The sequence below is a fragment of the Rhineura floridana genome, chromosome 1 (genome assembly GCF_030035675.1).
Source record: "Rhineura floridana isolate rRhiFlo1 chromosome 1, rRhiFlo1.hap2, whole genome shotgun sequence".
Classification (NCBI taxonomy): Eukaryota; Metazoa; Chordata; class Lepidosauria; order Squamata; family Rhineuridae; genus Rhineura; species Rhineura floridana.
The window spans coordinates 192,440,505-192,458,341 of NC_084480.1; the positions used below are offsets into that span (position 1 = coordinate 192,440,505).

Below are 17,837 nucleotides of genomic sequence, written 5' to 3' on the forward strand. Positions count from 1 at the left end.
GACTACAGCTCCCATCATCTATTACCATTGGCCATGCTGACTGGGGCTGATGAGAGCTAGAATCCAACATCTGGAGGGCCACAGGTGCCCTATCCCTGCTCTATATTTGTACAGGTTTACATGAAATGACTTCCTCCAAAGAATTCTAGGGATTGTAATGCAATGAGGGTTCAGAAAATTCTGTTAGAGATAACTAACCTCTTTCAGAGAATGACAATTCCCATGGGGTGATGGAATGACCATTAATAACCGTGTATTGTAAATATGCCCTAAATCAGATGTGGCTCCTTCTGGGAGCTGAAAGTCTAATGCAGGTGTGGGGAACCTATGGCCCTCCAGATGTTGCTGAACTACAACTCCCATCATCCCCAGCAACCATGGCTAATTGCCAGGGATGATCGGAGTTGTAGTTCAGCAACATCTGGAGAGCCAAAGGTTCCCCACACCTTGTCTGTTTATCTAAAAGAACCGCAGAACACATGTTTCCCCCAATGAAGCTGAACATCAGTTGGGCCACATGTGTTAGCATGGTAATTAGCATAATAATTATCGATTTGCCTTAAACTTATCAATCAACCTAATCAAATGCGTACAAGGTTTTAGCACACACATATGCTTGTCTTACTCGGAGTACCAAATGACTCAAGAGTGAGGCCCATATAGTTAAGAACAGATTCAAATGTTCAAAGTACACATTTAGGTCCAGCAATGCTACCCACAATCCTTTAACTAAGATGTCAGGGACTGGATGTGGCAGGGCAGAACAGGCCTCAGCCATTTTATTGCCTGAAGTGGAGCCCACATTGCACATACACACACACATGGACAAAAGTCTTACTGCACTAGACATTATATCTTGCCATCATTTATTCCCTGCCAGGATACACGTTCATCTATCCTAGGGTTGCCATATTGCCCGGTTAGCCGGGTTTTACCCGGATTCTATGCATGCCACCCGGCGCCCGGCTAGTCCTTTAGGTGGCCCGGATTCTCAGCTTTAATTTAAAAAAAAATTAAGTTTCTAGGTGGTCCGGTTCTCGAGATATACATAAAAACGTCAGCCGCCCCCCCGACTGTTAAATTTTTCTTTAAACAGTACTGTATAGCACTTCGTAGCTTTAACCCTGCCCGTTCAGGATTGCAGCCAATCAGGGATTGTGTTTCAGTTTCATTGACCTTAGGCAGTGTCTAGAAAACAAAATGGTGGTTTCACCCCCTGTTTATCTGAAAATCTCATAAATTGGGTAAGTATATACATTTCAGGTTTTTTTCCTCTTGTGTGCAGGAGTCAGATCTTGGGCAGTGTTTTGAAAACCTTCCCAATGCTTGCTTTTTGTAAAAGCAATACTAATCCCATATGCCCAGAGTAAATCCCATTGGATTCAATAGGACTTACTTTTGAGTAGACATGGTTATGAATGTGCTGAAAATCAATGGGACTTTGGAGTGAATGTAAAAAAGAATTGTGTTTGTGCCCTCCAGTCCTATTTTAAAGCAAGTAGGCAGGGCTTACTTAGGTATTACAGTTTTTATTCTGTAGGAAAGTAATACTGATTTTTTAAAAACTAATACTGATTTTTCTGCAATGACCAACTGGTTTGACAATAAACTATTATATGGGCTGTATGTATTTATACATCTGCAGTGTGTGCGTGTATGGAATCTTTCCAACACCCCTGTGAGGTAGGGTTGGAAACCAAGGCAGCTCACAACAAGAAATAAAGCCATTTAAAATCCAATAACCATAAAAACAAGTATAAACAGTTGCAAAACAGCGTAAAGTGGCATGATTCGGAATTTTGGGTTGTGTGAATGAAGTTGCTTATCACTTGAAGTTGCATTTCTGTCCCTGTTTGAGTAAGCCCCACTGAATATGCTGGGACTTGCTTCTGAATAAATAAACCTAGGATTGCACTATAAATATCTTTACAGTTTGTGTAAATAATAAATATATTTGATAGTCATGCTTTTATATAAATATTTCTTCATTTATCATATTTTTGGTTGTGAGATGCTTAGTTTTCTGCCTTACTCATAGGAATCTTGTTGTGGTTGGTATGGTATTACATTTAGGAAAGTGTTACTGCCTTTTGTGTTGTTTTTTTCCTATTTGCATTTCACTTATCTTTAACCTCACTCTGTTACAGCAACAGCAGCATATGCAAGATAATTAACTCCCATTAGTGATAAGAGCAAGAATTTATAATTATTATTTCAATTAAAACAAGAGGCTTATCAATACTTTGAAGAGGACCAGATATTTATTTTCTTTCTGAGCCCAGGACTGGGTCTTTCATGATGCCCGGGGGGGGGAGCAGGAGAGTAGTCGATAAGACTGACATCCTGGCATTGGTAATCTAATTAGCAAGGTATGTGTGGGGTTGTTGCACACTTCCAGGCCCAGTTTCATTTTGAGTATGGAGGTGGAATCTGTGTAGATGTGGTTAATCAAAGGGAGAAGAAATTTTGAGTTAAGCAAAGCTCTGCTTTTATGAAACCTAAGAAACATACAGATACTTTGAATGTCTGAGTGCCTGCACCAGTGGACTACTGGAGGAACTTGTAAAACTTGCTGCAACAGTATTTACAACTGAGCATGTGGTGTGAAAGACTCCTTTTCCTAACATTTTGGCTTCTTGTTTTTCTCCACCCACCACATCTTTGAAATATATCGTATATGGTTAACCGTACTGTTGCCCTGACTTACTTTATGTTTGTTGCTATTTTGTGTTTTTATTATGTTTTTATATTGATTGTGTATTTTTATTGTTTTTATTATATTTGTAAGCTGTGCTGAGCTCTGTTTTTAACAGCAAAAGGGCAGGATACAAATTCTCTTAATCAATCAATAAATACTCCATAGTGTTGGAAACTAGAGTCTAGACATTTAAGGCTAAAAATGTTGCTTTAAAAAAAAGATTTCTCACATCTTTCCCCAGTTTTTGGTGGTAATTCCTAGGCACAAAAACAAAACAACTGGACAATCCAAGTATTAATATGCAAATATTTGCATAATATGCAAATACTTTACATAATATGCAAATTAACCTGCCCGGATTTGTGGAACTGGAATATGGCAACCCTAATCTATCCCAGCAGGGCCACTTCACTCTGCAAGCATGGCAGGCAGGGCGGCCTTGTGCCTGGAATGTTCTGAATGCAAAGCATGTACTCTGCCATGGAGCTCAAGCAAAGCTCAGATAGTCACCCTTCTGATATCAGAATTGTTATCCTATTTATGCTAACAGTATATATGCTGCTTGTAATAGCACTACACCAATAACACCATCTTTTACAGCAGAGAGAAAGAAAGAAAAAACAGTAAAATATTATTGTATGGGTGATCCAGCAGCATCTGATCCAGCTTTTTCATCATCTTCAAATATCAAGGAGGATAAATATTTCTATCTGGTTAAAATGCTTCTGCATTTAAAATAAACCCATTGAAGCAGAACCTTTTTAGAATCGGTAAGCAAGCTAGTAAGCATCAATTGTATCTTTTGTAACATAGCCTGCTGTGTGAATAACATAGGAAGAAAGAGCCCCCTAATGGCTTTAAGAAGTTAACTGCAGGGGATTTTTTTTCTATTCCAAGCATAAAGAAAACTAGGTCCCAAACAGGCAAACTTATTAAAATGAAGGAGTCTAAGTAAACCTGAATCAAAATGTCAAAACAAGATCAGGATTAACTATGCTTAAAAGTATAAAGGAAAAACTGACAGTTTCAAAGCATACAAAGCAAGTTTGAAATAGTGGGCTAAGAAGTGGTTTCTATCACAAGGCCAACAGCAGAGAGCACATGTGTTTTAAGTCATTCCTGCAAAACTCACTAATCCATCCATATTAGCTTTACCATACAGAAGCTTGAAGTAAAGGACATGCTTGATATCTTCATAAGATTGTTTATAGAAGGTCCGTATTTCTTCTAGCTACCCAAACATATGCACTAAGAATATCACAGTGGTAATGTTTTCAGACAGTTTACAGTAGTGGGAGTCAATTATATTCCCTTTGCTGCAAACTGACATAGATAATGATTATTATGGTTTCTTTCACAGACTGGGGGAAAAAAAAGAATTCTCCCCAAGAAAAGTAATATAGTCATTAAAAAGCACAGGCACACTGACCAAGGAGACATTCATGCCAAGAACCTTCACCGCAGCACTCCATCTAAATATCTAATGCAGGAAATGTAAAAAAGAGAGACTTCACCATATTTGATGCGACACACACAGCAGGACAGAACAGGATGCCACAACCCATCTACCTCAATGGACAAAGACATGAAGTCCAAGTATCTCAGTCCATTTGTATGGTATCCATCCTCCCCCAACAGCCTGTTTAGTTTTAATGGAGCCCCTTCATAATGTAAGCAAGGCTACTATAATCCAGCTCCAATAATACTGATTTGTGCAACTGCATGCATGCAAAACGGATCCTGTGGATTTCAAAATGACTACTGATTTCAACAAGGTTTAGATCAAGCCCAGTATATACACACGCTACACACAAGCCATTTCTCCCCTCCTCTCAGACTAAGAAAAGTGGGTGGGGTGGCCTTAAAATTTCTCCAGAGTATTAGGATGTGCAGAAAAAATATAGAAAAAAATAAATTTCTATCAGCAGAAGGCAATATATTGTCAGACATTAAGACGACTGTCAGTGAAACTATGCGGGAAAATCAGGGTATTTCTTCCTAAAATATGGCCACAGTGCACACTTAAAGCATGATCCAGCTAGCTAAAGTTTAGGTACCATTTGGGTACCATAGATTTCAAGTGGATAGATTGAAGCAATCAGCTTTTCCACAGAGAACACTGGGACTTAAGAATTTGGCTGGATCATGCTTCCAGAGTTTTGCTGAAGCAAAACGCTATGCATCTGATTGACATCCAACACCACCGCCTATTTGCCTAACAGAATAACACATTCAGTACTCAAGTTTTCCCCCTGTACTGATTCTTTTTTTTATAAAAAAGAATGAAAAACTTCTACTATTGACTCCTTCAGTTCACAATTCAAATAGGCATCTTGGTACTTTAAAGGCATGTAGATTTGAAATATACATTTGACAGAGCAATCTTTAGCACGTCTACTCTGAACTAAGTCCTACCAAATTCAACAGATTCAATTCCCAGCTAATTGCACATAAGACTGAAGGCTACATTTCCTTTATCACAAGTCACGAAGCCAAAAATCCTACGCACAACTACTGGGGGAAAAGCTCCAGTTAACACAGAGAAACTTGTATCTAAATAAGCATGCCTAGGATTGGGCTACACCAATATTTTGACACTTCTTTATCCCAAATGTCATTTTGACAAAATTGGGTAATAGTTAAAAATAAACATTTGTGTATACATATATATGCATGCAGAGCCTGTTGAGTTGAATTTAGGGGGGAGTGGGGGAAAGATTAATTACCCTGTGCCCCATGTGAGACTACCTTTTAAAGTAAGAGGCCACAGTTGTAATAGCAATGTGCTATGCAAATTGTGTTAATTGGACAACCCCCAGGAAAGCTGTGGCTGGCTATGCAAATAATCAAAAACTCTGATACAGCAACTCCCATTTCTCTACACATAAGAAGAAAGCATAGCAATTAAACAGCAAAAAATCCTTGTGGGTTGGTCATAAACAGCAGGATAAGCAGTGATATTTAAAAGGTCATCACAGCTGGAACATAATTCAAAGCCTATTAATCTGAAGTCATACTGGCTGCTGTTGCTTTAACTCATCCATCACCTACACAAAGCAAATCAAGTAGCCTCCTGATGTCCACACAGCTTACATATAGACCCCCATCCAGGAGTTTCCACAGAGCTAAAGAAAGTATTCCTTTCCAAGCTCAGTGATTTTGTAGGTGAACCAAAATCTTATTTTTTCCATGAGAATAGACAATCCATCCAGAAATGGGACAAATGCCCTAGACACTGGAAACATAAGATCACAACCTCATGGGATTCAGAAGTTGCCTCAGAAATACTGATCTGCTGTCTGCAGGCAGATGCATACTAGTGTTACGGCACCATTTATGGGTCCCGGCAACCCATGTTATTATTTAAATAACGAAGAACAGTTGCTTTTGCATGGGAGTTAAGTTCACAAGTCCCAGATTTGTTTTAAAGCGTTGCAAATACAGAGCAAAAAGAGCAGTTAAAAAAAAGTCAAGCTACCTGACAAGTACAGCAGGAACAGTAAAGAATTAATAAAACCACAGAAATAAAATATCTTACCATGCTGTCCACCCCCATATGCTGCTTAATATATTGGGGGTGAGAAAAGGAAAACTTGCTAGTAAAACATTTCCAAAAGAGTTAGCAGAACATCATTTCATTACTCTTCTGTCGAGCTTAAACAACCATTATTTCCTTTGTAGTTCATCTTTTCCCTTTTACAGAGCACTCCAATCTCTCTCTCTCTCTCTCTCTCTCACACACACACTCACTCACTCACTCACACACACACACACACACACAGAGCCTATGTTTAAGAATGCAAAAATTCAGCCTTACTACCTGATGCTTAATAAGTGATAAGGCACATATTAAACTTACCTTATTCTATACACATCTTCAGTTCTGAGGAGGCTTACTGACCCCAGGCTTGTCAGTAATGAACCTTTATTTCAGAGACACAGATTATAAGTCAAATGAACTATTCCCAAGGTCCAGTCCTATTAGCTGATTCACCAGCATACAGCTGGCATCCTCTCATGAAGGAAAACCGCAGCACAGTAAGTTGTCCACGGAGGGAGCTAGGTAGCAGGATTATCTGGCTCCAGCAGTTACATACTGATGCCATAGTACATATTCTCTTCCTCCCTCCCTCTCTCTCGCTCTCTCTCGCTTCCTCGCCTCAACGCTCACTGTACACTGAGCTCCTTCTGCTGCTGTATTCAGTTTATTTGGAGCCAACAGGCCCCTGTTTAAATAGCCAATCAATAGGTAGGATTTTGCTGCTGGTGGCCAGGATCTCTTCCAGGAGCAATAAGAGGTTTCCCAACAGTTTAAGCCAGGTAATTTTGGGGATGTTACTTGATCTTCTAGAAAGAAAGAGAGAGAGATGCTACATTCAAAGTGAAATTTGTCCCACTTTCTAAAACACAGACCCTGATTTGCTTTGACAAGTGCCACTTTAAGAAGCTTGGGTCAGGTGAGACTGGGCAGGGATATCTATCTTTCCATCCTATGCTCCATGTAGGTTCAGTTGAAGGTTGGATGTTTTCTGTCTCAGGGTTAAAACTGCCTGCTGTCTTCATATGCTTTCAAGGCTGTTTCTAGAGTTCCTAGACAGACATGGAGCACTACAATTATTCTAGTCTGAAACCCTGAAAACATAAATTCCCATTCCTCCTCTCCCTCAGTCCCTCAATATTCCACCTAAGTCTCTCCGGTTCTCCTTAACACAACAGTCCCCTTACATCTGCTACTCCTTTGCCTAGGCTATGATTCTCTGATCTAGGATAGTCAGATGCAAAAGAGGCCAGGCCAACTATACCCTTAATAGTTGTGCAGAAAAGGTTATGCAAGCTTCACATGCCTGCTGGAAATCCCCCCTTTTAGGCTGTAAACACAGTAGTCACCACAGCAAAGCATTTCTGTTAGCCATATCAGGATCTGCTGATAAGTTGAGAAATCTTTCTGTAGCTGTTTTTTTTTTTTAAAAAGCACTCAAGCTGCTCCCACCAGGTTTTACAGGGGTGGGGTATGACTAGCTTCCTGTCTGACCCTCTCTCTTGTTCTCTGCATCAACTAGGGGTCCAGGGGCGGGAGAGGGGAGAGCTCTGTCCAAGGGTCGCTGCCTGAGGATGTGGAGGGTGCACGGAGAAGGAGCAAGTAGTGTCTGAGGACTGTGTAACCCCTTGCCTGCCTGCTTACCTGGCAGGCCTGTTGACAGCAGTGGGAGTTATCCCTGAGTAAATCTAAATAGGGTCGGGGGCAACAACACATCACAAGTGGAGGGATTGGTAGATGGCTCCAGATGAGTTCGACTACTAGCATGAGACCAAAGGGCAAAGTGACCACCGTCTCGGAACTGTTTCCTTTAAACTCTGATTGAAAGCCAGGGCTCGGCTGGCGGCGCCTGGAGCCTTTTGCCTGAGGAATCCTCCACGAGGAACTGCACCGGCCATGGCGGCGGCGGAGACCAAGATCATCTACCATCTGGATGACCAAGAGACGCCATACCTGGTGAAGCTGCCCATCCTGGCCGAGCGGGTGACGCTGGGCGACTTCAAGGCGCTCCTCAACCAGCCTGACTACTTCAAGTCTATGGACAATGATTTCGGGGAAGAATCTGATGATGTTGTTGAGTGAATCCTTTACAACAGCTGCTCAATGTTTGAGGACTAAAATTCTTGAAGTGGCAGTACTACATTTTAAGGACAGGCCTGTAAAGAACCTGGTTTTTTAAAAAACAATGTTAATATTTTGTTATTTAAATTTTTGTGCACTGTATTTTTTTCTGATGTGTATTTTATATTTGTGTTTATTTTTTTTATTTTTTTTTTGTGAGCTTCCTTGAGGGCCTTTTGACCAAAAGGCGGCATAGAAATAGAATGAATGAATGAATGAATGAATTGTATGCCCATGTTTTCAGAAGAGAGAGGGAGAGATGCACTAGAACCAGCAGAACAGTGAAAGTGTATCTATCCTTACACAGCCAAACAGCACAGAACCCAGCCCTCCCTTGCATCTGAGCACCATAGCTTCACATCTTTGCTTCAGGAGCTAAATATTGTACAACTGTGTCACAGTCTTCCTGTCCATTGCAGTCTCTCTCCCCCTCTTCCTTGTCTTGCTTCCAAGCTCATGTAGTCCAACACGTGTCTGGAAAAGTAGGATGGGTATGAAAAATTTCCAATATCCAGCAAGAACAGTGTGGTTGCTAATGGAGCAATGAATCAGGCAGTCCCAAATTCAAATCTTCCCTCTATCATGAACCGGATGTCTCCTCAGAAAAGCCATGCTCTCTCAGCTTCCCATCTGCAGCATGGGGATACTGATCTATCTTTCAAGTATGTTTTGAAGTATTAACATAATGGATTGAAAGCATGTTGAATTCTCTAAAGCACTGTGTTGCTTTTTTCCCTCCCTACTGTGCAGATGAAGAATTTCTACTCCTGTTTACTTCCTTGCACTGCAACCATCAGATCTCCATGGTTTGGCCATCCCAGGAAATGAAACTCTTGGGATACCTTTGGCATGTGAAGAATACATATTGCAGAATTGCAATGAATTTACATGATCTTAATGTGCACAGATAATCTCATTAACAATTCTGGAAATACTATCACTTTGGTGAAGGCAGGAGTGCTATATCTCATGCCTAGGAGAAAGGACAGTGTGCAACAGAAGGGAGTGACCCCGTGTTTCCTATACATATTTATACAGAAATAAATACTTCTCAAGTTCAATGGCACCTACTCCAAAGTAAGGATGTGTGTGATTTGCAGTCTCAGTATAATCCTGTACATGCCTACTCAGAAGTAAGTCCCAATGAGTTCAATGGGACTTTCTCCCATATAGGATTGCAGTCTGGTGGAGCATTCCAACTGCCTGGCAGCCGGTGGAGGGGGGATTTGGACCCGGGGAAGGAGTCTGAACTTGAGAAGGATCTCATATAAGTCCCCCCTATGCCTCCGCCCCCCATGCCTCCACCCCCCATGCCTCCATAACACCCCATTTTCTGGCCTTCTGCCCTCTTCCACCAGGCCACTGTCAGCGACAGACCCTCAGTGGTGCCAGGAGGCTCATGATGGAGTCACATCTCCACCGCGGCAGAGGGCTGCTGCCGGGGGAGGCCAGCAGAGCCCCATGCAGCCAGGAGCCTCCCAGTGCCATTGGGGATCCATGGCATCCAACTCACCACGGCCCACTGGAAGGATGAGCTGGATTGTACCTTTAGTGTGCATATTGTTCCAAACATCCACATGGCAGTTAATAAAACACCTGTGAAGCTCAATGACACCGATGTCCCTTGATTGAGTATATGGTCCAAAGTACCTGGATAATTGTCTTGTCATTTGGTTCTTCCCTGATTATCAAAAGCATTACTCTTTAACCTGCTCCTTCTTCAAGGAGTTCAGGAAAATGTATCCTTATAACAACCCTGTGAGGTAGGTTAGGCTAAGAGACAATGACTGGCTCAAGTCATCCAGTGAGGCTCATGGCTGAATGGGGATTTGAACTCAGGTTTCCTTGGTCCTAGTTAGGGATGTTGGAGAATTCCAATGGAAAGTGAAATGGGTGCGAAAATTACCCCAATAAGCTAATTGCATATTAGCTGGTTGTCAGGACCGGATTAACTTCATGCAAATACGAGTGGCAATTGTGGACACAAATTCACAGCTGCAAATATCTATCACTAATTAACTTCTGAGTAAACATGCATAGGATTTCTTTGTAAATCTCCTACATAAGGTTGTGTTTTGACTCTGTTCCCTTGAGGCAGTTGCTGTTTTGCTTTCTCCATGGTTCCCTCTGCATCTTAAAGCAACAGCTCATAAAAGCTGGAGTTTCTTGAAGCTTTTGAATCCCCCCTTTCTAAATCTATGATACCTTCTGGGGCTTCTCTGCTCAGTGCCTTCTACAGTGTGCAAAGTTTATTGCATCCAATTGTATGTTCATACAGTCTGCTGCTGCATGCTAGGATTTGTGGGTGAGGTTGTGTATCCCACATTAGAAGTCTAGCAAAGGAGCCCAAAATATGCCTACTACTACGTCCTGTTTAATTAATTGGATCTTATCAATAATCATAAGCAGGGTTTGGATAGTTGCACCTAGAGCTGCGTATCTGAGCCATCCTACAGCCAGGCATTGCACACATAAGAACAAAGAGTCAGGCCTTTCTGCATCTGGCCATTCACAGATTACACTGGGCTGATGAAATAGTAAGGAGGATTCATAGCTCTTACTTAAAAATTTAACCTATACCACATGACATAAATTTTTGAATCCATGTATTGATTACACCTGCACATCCATTGCTAAAAACCTAACCACATACACAAATGCTTTTAAAATGTGAGAAATGCTTCCAGTTGCATGCAGTTTTCCTCCCCCCAAAATTCAATTTAACTTTTCATGATCCAAAACACCTTTTCCTCTAAATTAAAAGAACAAAGTATTCCATTCAATAAACTAACAAAAAAGTTTTGGTTGAGCTGGGGCACAGCAGAACATATTTGCAATGCATGGCTCATTCCTGAAAATGTGAAGTAGTAACTTCTGCTCTTGTGCAGAGTACATTATACCAGACTAATAATAATCAGCCTCTGTTACGTCTGAGACTAGGGAAAATATCATCCAGGTTTGGGGAAGGATGTGCAGTCATATCCAGATAGGGAAACAGCCCAAATGTTTCATTCTAGAAATCACTGACAAAACTCAAAGTTTTCTGCATTGGAAATATTCTGAACTAGGGGAGTAGCTAGTTGGAACCAGATCTGCACAGTTTTTCTGGAAATACTCCGAAAAAATACTCTGGAAATGCAAGTGACTCTGATCACCCTGCCCTGCTCTACCCTGCTTTTAATGAGTAAATGCAGGGAGGTACAGGAAAATGCAAAAAGAGTTTGTTTTAACACATACCTAAATAGGGCTGCCAGGTCAGAAGAATCCCAAATCCTGTGATTTCAGGGGCAGGCCCTAGTGATGTCAAGGGGGGGGCATGAGTGATGTCATAGGGATGGGCCTGAGTGATGTCCAAGGGGTGGGCCTGAGTGATGTCATTGAGCATCAACCACAGTTGCTTGCAGCATACAATTCAAACAAAAACATTTCTCTGATTAGAAACTAAGAAATCTTAGCTAAAAGATGGAGCCTGGGTAGGGAACGTTTAATCTAACCTACTTGGTTCTAGCAAAAAAGGTTTAAGTGTCCTCAGGCCAGGCAAGTCACCAGAAGGCCATTGTAGGAAGAAAGGAGCCTAGTGTTGTGGAGATGTTTGATCGGAGCACTCTGGAATAAAGATGGATGTCTGTGAAGGCTGAAATTCTAAACACACTTACTAAGGGACTAAGCCCCATAAAACTCAATAGGACTTACTTCTGAGTAGATATGTTTGGGCTTGTGCTCTTGGTAAAGCTTGACTAGGAATTCTCAGCAAATATATCCATTTCCAAGTAGGGTTGACAACCCCCTGCCTGGAATTCCCTGCCCCTACCTTTTAACATGGCTGCTCCAAACATCTTTACAGATTTGACCCTTCACTTCAGAAAGAGATCTGAGAAATGAGTAAGAGTAAAAAGATTCTCTACCTTTTTCTGTCTACCCTGTGGACTTTCTTATCCAAGCAGAGTTGGCAACTCCCTTCCTGGAATGCCCTGCCCCTACCTTTTAACATGGCTGCTCCAAACTTCTTTACAGATTTTACCCTTCATTTCAGAAAGAGGTTTGAGAAATGAGTAAAAATAAGAAGATTCTCAACCCCTTTCTGCTTACCCTATCTGCTGCTATAAACTCACTTTGACAGCAAACCAAGTTTAATGGAGTTATAATTGACAGAGAGAAAACAAACATGGTTTGGTTTACCTTCACAGGCAGTAGCTTAGGAACATGAGGCAATTGAAACCATACTTCCGAGTATGTGAATTCTTTTTTACTGCTATTGAGCAAGAAAACTGTCATGCAACCAACAATTTGGGTTGGTCTTTCACATTCCAATCCACTTCTTGTGTAGCTTGGAGAATTTAGTAACATGTGCTTCTGATATGGTGAATGGTGGCAGCACCTGCAAACACGACCACATCTCCAAAGGTGGAGAATTACATTTTTTGTATGTTTGTTAGTGTTCTCCTTACTTTGCTTCTTTCCTGTGTTACTCGTGTTTCTACAGAGAATCTAACCTGGAAAATTATATTTCTCTCATTATCCATCCTAGAAATCTGTGTCAAATTTATTTTTTATTAATTTCAAAGCCTTTTTATTGGTCAACTTCATATGATGGTGAAGACAGCCTTTTGTGTTTCAAAGTGGAGGTTATGTTCTATTTCTATTTTGGGTGCATTAACAGTTGAATCTGAAGCTGCAGTTTGATATAAAATCAGACTGATTACAATATGTTGTTACTTAAGCAACAACACTAGCTGTTAGAGGAAAAAAAAACTTGGCCTGCCCAAGATGCATTTGTTCAAAACACTCCACTTAAGGAAGGGTGGGCATGGTCAATTAAAAACAAAGAGCACAGCTAGAAATTTGCTGGAATATATTTCACCTCTCCTTGTTTTAACTTGTGCAAACTAAGACACTTCTCATGTCCATTGGAGACTATTCTGGAGAATAGTCAGTTTCATTATTCCACAATTGTTTTTGGAGTTCTTTTAGTGTACATTATGCAAAGTGTTGCTGTACTTCACATATTCACAGAAAGAGAAGCAAAAGAAAATGATTTACTATAGGAAACATCACTAAAATTACAAAGTAAATCAAACATATTTAAAGAGACTATCTGAACTATATCAACTGTCTTAATATTGTTACTTCCTCCCTGCTAAAACAAGATCAGCACACATGTTGTTTCCGTTATTTGGGCTGAAGTTATTCCCCCTCACAAAGCTACAATCACCAGAAGAGGGTCTGACTGTTCAACCACTCTGGCCATTGGAACTCGTTCAGGGGAACAGGAGTCTCTTAACAGCTCTCAGCAAGCTTCTAAAACTACACTTCCAAGAATTATTTGGAAAGTCATGACTGTCTAAACTAGAATAAATGTCTGGTGTGGATGTGGCCACCTGATTCGTCAAGCCAAACAGTTGTTGGCTTGAGCTTTAGAACACTGACAGTTGGTTCTTACTGAGCATGCCTGTGCTGTCATAGACATCAATGTTAAATTTCTTAAATTAATTAAAATCAGTCATGCATTTTTTATCTTTTAAACTGCAGAAGATGAAGGTCAGAGTATGGGGCAAGGTCAGTAATAGGATTACAGGTACTTTATTAACATGGCTGATTTTTAATTAATTTCACCAAATTCTGAGACCACTGACAGAAAAAAGTCCAACAGGGGTCTGGATTTTGTTTTTCTTATTTTACACTTTGAATTCTATGTGAATGTTTTGTGTATCACCATGAAAACTTAGAGGGTTGTTAAGCAAGCATTTCTAAGTTCAGGACTAAAAGGTCTGTAAAGTTTTGTTTTGAAATGAGCTTATGGGAAGTGGCAGAATGGGGTATTTTCAATTTAACATTGCAGAATGCAAAAAATCCATGCTGGCTATCGTATACGGTCACTCTCTTGGGTGTATAATATGCATGACAGTCAAAGAGGTTTATTCTTTATACATGTTGTAAAGATATTTATAGTACAATACTATGCATGTTTACTCAGAAGCAAGTCTCATTGTATTCAATGGGGCTTATTCAAACAGAGAAGCATGCACAGGAATGCAATCTCAAGGGATAAAGGACTTCACTCTCCCAACCCAAAATTCAGGATCATGCCACTTTAAGCTGTTTTTGCAACTATGTTATATGTTTTTTTATGGTTATTGGATTTTAAATGTGTTTATTTCTTGTTCTGAGCTGCCTTGGTTTCCAAGTAGCAACCCTACCTCACAGGATTGTTGGAAATACTCCATATATACACACACTGGAGATGTAAAAATACATATACCCCATATAATAGTTTATTGTCAAAACCAGTTGGTCATTGCAGAGCATTTTTTAAAAAATAAAATCAGTATTAGTTTCCTACCAAATAAAAGCAGTGACACCCAGATCTTTTTTAAACTACAACTCCCATCAGCCCCAGCCACCATGGCCACTGGATTGGGCTGATGGGAGTTGTAGTTCAAAAAAGTAACTTTTCCAAGCTCTGGTGACACCTAAGTAAGCAGTGCCTAATTTCATTTAAAAATAGGATTGGAGTGGGGAGAGCAAGATTTACAACACAAACACAATTCTTTGCAACATTCATTCAAAAATCCCATTGATTTACAGCACAATCCTAACCATGTCTACACAAAACTAAGTCCTATTGAATTCAATGGGATTTACTCCCAGTATGTGGGATTAGCATTTTTATTCCCAGGAAAGCATTTCTAGGTTTAAAGCATCACATTGGGAAGGTTTTCAAAACAGGCTATGAATTAGACAAATAAATTACCCTCTTCAACATCCCAGGAAAATTTAAACTTGTTTGACTCCTGATAATTAAAAAAGTATACCGCATTGTAATGGCATCATAAGCTGCAAGTATACTTTAAAAAAAATATGTTCAAAGATTGTTTGAAAGATAAAATGTATAATATGTTATTTTTGCAAGTAATTTAAAAAAACCCTACATGCACACTTTTACTATAATCATACCTGAAATTGTTTGTTGTGCTTACCAAGATCCTGCTGTGTGATCTTTTGTTCTAGATTTCCTGAACATAGAGAGAAAGGGACTTTGCTACTGCTGAAAGCTATTAACTTAGTCATTTTATGAGGTTTTCAGACAAGCAGGGAAAGGCAAAAGTATTTTGGACTTGGAATGGGCTGTAGCTGTTTCCTGGAGGTCAACAAATCTCTTGTCAATCACAACCCTGATTTCATGTATTGGCTAAAATGTGAAATGGCAGGATTAGAGCAGCCAGCTACGAGCTCATTTAACAGAAGTTACAGAAGGGCAGCGGCTGATGTTTTGTTGTATTTCACTTGAACTAGACCACCTAGGAACTTATTTTTTTAAAAAAATGAAAGGTGAGAGTCCGTAGATTGGGGTGACTCACCTAGAGACCCAGAGAAGACCCCAAAAATCCAGAGTCTCTGGATGAAAACCAGAGACCTGGCAACCATACTCATCACACATAACAAATGACAGTTCCCAGGATTGAGATACAATAGATGCCCACTACTATAGTTTCCAAAAACATTGCAGACATTTTTGTTTCAAAAAAACCACTCCAGATGGGTAAAAAAATAGGTCTCAGTCTTCAGTACTTCTCTGTATTGTTTTTACATTTATTTTTAGTTTTATTGTATGGTTGTAAATCATATTAATTTTTTTTATGAAAGCTGATTCATAAAACAACAACAGAGCAGATCAGGGATGGAAGGATCTGTCAGTTTCAGCTCTCTCAGTTTCTGTTTTTCATTGCTGCCCTGGGCTCCTACTGGGAGGAAGGGTGGGATATACATTTAATAAATAAATAATAAATGAATATTTTTTCCTGTTTTAAATTCAGTTCTCCACATTTCTGCAGCAATTTGTGATTTATTTATTTTTAAATCCTCATGAAAATTCTTCAGCGTTTTAGTGTGAATTTTCCTAATCAATATATTTTTGTTTGCAGCTTTTACTAATGTACACATGCTTGCAAGCAGTTTCTCCTAATGTCATACGTTTGTGTTGTATGAAATAATATATTTATTTGTGGCTTTTTGAGTTAAATTTATTTACACAGATACAAATACAACGATTACATTTAAATATACATAGTTTCAGATAAAACATTAACACATCAGAAAATAAAAGACTAGGAAAAAGAAATGAAGATATAAAAATACAAAAGCAGAAGTTAGAAATAAATTATTATAGTGTTGCTAACAATGTCTGTAGTTCCACATTCTCCTGTACTTTATTACATGAATACATAATGAAGGGGGTCCATCTCTTAATAAAGTAATAATCCATTTGTTTCTCCCTCTGATTATATTGGTTAATTTTACCATTAGTACATTCCCCCATGATTTTATAATTCAGTTCTCCAATGCTGGAGGGCTTATCTTTTTCCAGTGCTGGCTTATTGTCAGCCAAGCCACCAATAAAAACGTAGGTGACCATTTCTGTCTCCTTTGCTAATGCATAATCCCTCCTTTGCTAATACACTATTAATGGATTTGCTGATACAATATGTCCAGTAATATTTTCTATCCTTTAATACATCAGCTGCAAAAAGTTTTATCTTTGAATATGACCAAAATACCTGCGAAATATCAGCATGCGTGGCTTTACATCTTCAGCACATATTACTAGATGCTGAATAAATCTGATTTAATCTGGTTACGTTGAGATACCACCTAAGACGTTTATAAAGGTGTTTTTTTATTTTTTAAAGTAACTGTTTGATTGTTGTGGGACATTTTTTTCAAAGCCATTTCCAAATGGCAGGTGAAATACTTTGTCCCATATTCCTTTTCCATTTGGTCTGATAGTTGTTCAATGCCACATTGAATTTCATGATTATTTTATACATCTTGCCTAATAGTTTAGATTCTCAGATTCTGTTTTTCTCAAATTGAACCATGTTTAATCATTATACTATTTACAACATTCCTTAACTGAATAATAAACTGAATATATTTGGAAGAATAAAGGATGATTTAATTCCATAATGTTAACAATCTTATCATATGTCTTAAAAGTCCCATTATTAATTAGTCTACCTAATTCAATTGACAGTTTTTCCAATGTGATAGAGTCCTCAAAAAGGTTACATCATCACCTTCTCCACTGTAATGTACCACTATGCATGGAAACATTACTGGACTCAATTTTTATACTTATTGCAAATACTAAAAATATTTTTTTAAAACATGGGTTTTGTCTGATTATATCTCTCAAGTCATTTCTGGTACCATAATACATTTCATGCATAATACATAATATTATGTTGTTCAAAATCCTGCACTTTATCAGTTTGATACCAGAACTTTATGTGCATGAGCATGCCTGTTTCAAAATATTTTTGAATGCAAGGGAATGCCAAATCACCATCTCCAAAGGCTCAGAATAGCATCTTCTCAGTTACTCTCACTTTCTTTCCTCCCTACACAAAATTAACAGTTTTTACCATTTACCAGTAAATTCAACAATATTTGCAATGAAATATTTGACAATAAAAACAATAT

At 39.2% G+C, this 17,837-nt stretch overlaps 1 long non-coding RNA gene across 1 annotated transcript in view; it reads right to left on the reverse strand.

The window, feature by feature from the left end:
* The window catches only part of LOC133390902 (uncharacterized), a 368,591-nt gene extending 361,607 nt beyond the window's left edge, over nucleotides 1–6,984 (reverse strand). The window contains exon 1 of the long non-coding RNA XR_009764488.1: nucleotides 6,558–6,984. This is a non-coding gene — a long non-coding RNA (uncharacterized LOC133390902). The remainder of the gene's footprint in view (nucleotides 1–6,557) is intronic.
* Nucleotides 6,985–17,837: the final 10,853 nt, after the last annotated feature.